The following is a 5,000-nucleotide window of genomic DNA, read 5'->3' as shown; positions in this document are numbered from 1 at the left end:
ATTAATTATAGAAGGATATTATAACTAAAAAAAACAACAAGAATCCTACGTAATGTTGATAACAAAATAACAGGTGTGTGATATTCATGAACTAGAATGATAATTAATCAGCTGATATTTTTTTAGGATTTTATGATACACATCTACACATACACAACATAACATAGATGATGTATTCATTATCTTCAACATTCATTCTATTGATTTGCATTGTCACACAATTAATAAAATAAAGCTATTGGTTATAATAATAATGATAGTAATAATACATAATAATAATGATGATGATGGTGATAATAATGATAATAATAATGATAATAATAATAATAATGATGATGGTAATAATAATGATAATAATAATGATGACAATGATAATAATAATGATAATAACAATAATAGTGATAATAACAATACTAATAATAGTGATAATAATAATAATAATAATAATGATAATAATAATAATAATAATAATAATAATAATAATAATAATAATAATAATAATAATAATAATAATAATAATAATAATAATAATAATAATAACAATAACAACAACAATAATAATGATAACAAATATGAGACGAGATTTAGAATGAAAAAAACTCTACGCACGCTGCACTCCATATTTCAACCAAGAATATTCCTTAAAAGCGAAGTAAACAGAATCAGCATTACTCTTAGGTATCAACACGAATAAAAATCTTGTTACTGCTATTTCTGTAAATACGCGTTGATTGATAGTTTATCGTTATAAGCGCCGATAATATGTGCTTGGGTGTTTTGGTGATCATCTCTGCAGTGCTATAGAAGGACAAACCATATTTTAATTATTTTGGCACATTTGCAAAACGTAAAATTTTCGTTCATTTAAGCTTTTAGAACGAAGAAAATTTCCTGATCTGAGACACACTCACGCACTCACACACATATGCACACACATACACATAGACACACACACACACACATACATCCGTTCAGACACACATGCACGCATACGCGCATACACACACATAAGCACACACATACACATACAGATATAAACATGCACTCATACACATACACATACACACACATACACACACACACACACACACACACACACACACACGCACACACACATACATGCACACACACGCAAAAACATGCACAAACAAAGACGCACATATAGACACAAACGTACACACACACGAACAAAAATAGCAAAAAAAAAAAATGCATTTCCAATTTATACCCGTTACTCCTCGCCACGGTGGCCGAGTGGGTCGAGGCGCCAGTTTCGGATTCTTGATCACGGGTTCGAGTCACCCACAAGGAGCTCCTGCAGATTGCAAAGTTACCCGGAAATGAAAAAAAAAAATGAAAAGGCATTGGTGACGGAAAGTGTAAACAAAAATACACTTAGATTGTAATGACTTTTATAAACATATGTGAGAATGAATAAATGTGAATATATACGTTCACGGTTGATCAGGAGGGTCGTCCGATCAGCAGGCCTGCAATAAAATGAATGGTTTAATAATAATAATAATATATATATATATATATATATATATATATATATATATATATATATATCCATCTATATATATTCATACTTTATTATCTATTTCTATCCATCTATCTATATGTTTATCTATATAAACAACAATGAAAACCTATTAATAAAAATAATAATGATAGTAATAATACATATCAATAATAATAATAATTATAATAATAATAATAATGTTGATAATAATATCAATCATAATAATAATGATAATGATAGTAATAAAAACACTGATGCAATAAAAATATTCACATCTTAAAATCACCTGTGCTTCCCTCTCTCGGAATGCTAATGAACCTTTCAACAAAAAAAAATCAACACCAAAATTTAGCAGCATCTGGTAAAAAAAAAAATAATAATCTTTTTAATTTATCCTGCTTACCAAATTGGGCCAAGACACACCTCTGGTAAAAAAAATAATCATCTTTTTAATTTATCCTGCTTACCAAATTGGGCCAAGACACACCTCTGGTTAAAAAATAATAATAATAATAATAATAATCTTTTTAATTTATCCTGCTTAACAATGAACAGAAAAATTCATGGATCCGGATCAACACCAAAATTTAGCAGCATCTAAATTGGGCTTAGACACACCTCTGGTAAAAAATAAAAAAAAATAATCATCTTTTTTAATTTATCCTGCTTACCAAATTTACCTCTGGTAAAAAAAATAATCATCTTTTTAATTTATCCTGCTTACCAAATTGGGCCAAGACACACCTCTGGTAAATAATAATAATAATAATAATAATAATAATCTTTTTAATTTATCCTGCTTACCAAATTGGGCCAAGACACACCTCTTGTAAAAAAAAATAATAATAATAATCTTTTTAATTTATCCTGCTTACCAAAGTGGGCCAAGACACACCTCTGGTAAAAAAAAAATAATAATAATAATAATAATCTTTTTAATTTATCCTGCTTACCAAAGTGGGCTTAGATACACCTCTGGTAAAAAAAAAAAAAAAAAATCATCTTTTTAATTTATCCTGCTTACCAAATTGGGCCAAGACACACCTCTGGTAAAAAAAAAAAAAAGTAATAATAATCTTTTTAATTTATCCTGCTTACCAAATTGGGCCAAGACACACCTCTGGTAAAAAAAAAAAAAAAATAATAATAATAATCTTTTTAATTTATCCTGCTTACCAAATTGGGCCAAGACACACCTCTGGTAAAAAAAAAAAAAAAAATAATAATAATAATCTTTTTAATTTATCCTGCTTACCAAATTGGGCCAAGACACACCTCTGGTAAAAAAAAAAAAAAAATAATAATAATAATCTTTTTAATTTATCCTGCTTACCAAATTGGGCCAAGACACACCTCTGGTAAAAAAAAAAAAAAAATAATAATAATAATAATAATAATCTTTTTAATTTATCCTGCTTACCAAATTGGGCCAAGACACACCTCTGGTAAAAAAAAAAAAATAATAATAATAATAATCTTTTTAATTTATCCTGCTTACCAAATTGGGCCAAGACACACCTCTGGTAAAAAAAAAAAAATAATAATAATAATAATCTTTTTAATTTATCCTGCTTACCAAATTGGGCCAAGACACACCTCTGGTAAAAAAAAAAAAAAAATAATAATAATAATCTTTTTAATTTATCCTGCTTACCAAATTGGGCCAAGACACACCTCTGGTAAAAAAAAAAAAAAAATAATAATAATAATCTTTTTAATTTATCCTGCTTACCAAATTGGGCCAAGACACACCTCTGGTAAAAAAAAAATAATAATAATAATAATAATCTTTTTAATTTATCCTGCTTACCAAATTGGGCCAAGACACACCTCTGGTAAAAAAAAAAAATAATAATAATAATAATAATAATCTTTTTAATTTATCCTGCTTACCAAATTGGGCCAAGACACACCTCTGGTAAAAAAAAAAAATAAAAAAAAATAATCATCTTTTTTAATTTATCCTGCTTACCAAATTGGGCCAAGACACACCTCTGGTAAAAAATAATAATAATAATAATAATCATCTTTTTAATTTATCCTGCTTACCAAATTGGGCCAAGACACACCTCTGGTAAAAAAAAAAAATAATAATAATAATAATAATCTTTTTAATTTATCCTGCTTACCAAATTGGGCTTAGACACACCTCTGGTAAAAAAATAATAATAATAATAATCTTTTTAATTTATCCTGCTTACCAAATTGGGCCAAGACACACCTCTGGTAAAAAAAAAAAAAAAAAAAAAATAATCATCTTTTTTAATTTATCCTGCTTACCAAATTGGGCCAAGACACACCTCTGGTAAAAAATAATAATAATAATAATAATAATCTTTTTAATTTATCCTGCTTACCAAATTGGGCCAAGACACACCTCTGGTAAAAAAAAAATAATAATAATAATAATCATCTTTTTAATTTATCCTGCTTACCAAATTGGGCCAAGAAATACCTCTGGTAAAAATAATAATAATAATAATCATCTTTTTAATTTATCCTGCTTACCAAATTGGGCCAAGACACACCTCTGGTAAAAAAAAATATATAATAATAATAATCTTTTTAATTTATCCTGCTTACCAAATTGGGCCAAGACACACCTCTGGTAAAAAAAAAAAAATAATAATAATAATCATCTTTTTTAATTTATCCTGCTTACCAAATTGGGCCAAGACACACCTCTGGTAAAAAAAAAAAAAAAAAAATAATAATAATCATCTTTTTTAATTTATCCTGCTTACCAAATTGGGCCAAGAAATACCTCTGGTAAAAATAATAATAATAATAATCATCTTTTTAATTTATCCTGCTTACCAAATTGGGCCAAGACACACCTCTGGTAAAAAAAAAAATATAATAATAATAATCTTTTTAATTTATCCTGCTTACCAAATTGGGCCAAGACACACCTCTGGTAAAAAAAAAAAATAAAAAAAAATAATCATCTTTTTTAATTTATCCTGCTTACCAAATTGGGCCAAGACACACCTCTGGTAAAAAATAATAATAATAATAATAATAATCTTTTTAATTTATCCTGCTTACCAAATTGGGCCAAGACACACCTCTGGTAAAAAAAAAAATAATAATAAAAATAATAATAATAATCTTTTTAATTTATCCTGCTTATCAAATTGGGCCAAGACACACCTCTGGTAAAAAAAAAAAAAAATATTCATCTTTTTTAATTTATCCTGCTTACCAAATTGGGCCAAGACACACCTCTGGTAAATAATAATAATAATAATAATCTTTTTAATTTATCCTGCTTACCAAATTGGGCTTAGACACACCTCTGGTAAAAAAAAAAATAATAATAATAATCTTTTTAATTTATCATGCTTACCAAATTGGGCCAAGACACACCTCTGGTAAAAAAAAAATATATTCATCTTTTTAAATTTATCCTGCTTACCAAATTGGGCCAAGACACACCTCTGGTAAAAAAAAAAAATAATAATAATAATAATAA

This window comes from Penaeus vannamei, chromosome 22 (genome assembly GCF_042767895.1).
Source record: "Penaeus vannamei isolate JL-2024 chromosome 22, ASM4276789v1, whole genome shotgun sequence".
Taxonomy (NCBI): Eukaryota; Metazoa; Arthropoda; class Malacostraca; order Decapoda; family Penaeidae; genus Penaeus; species Penaeus vannamei.
This window is presented reverse-complemented; position numbering follows the sequence as displayed.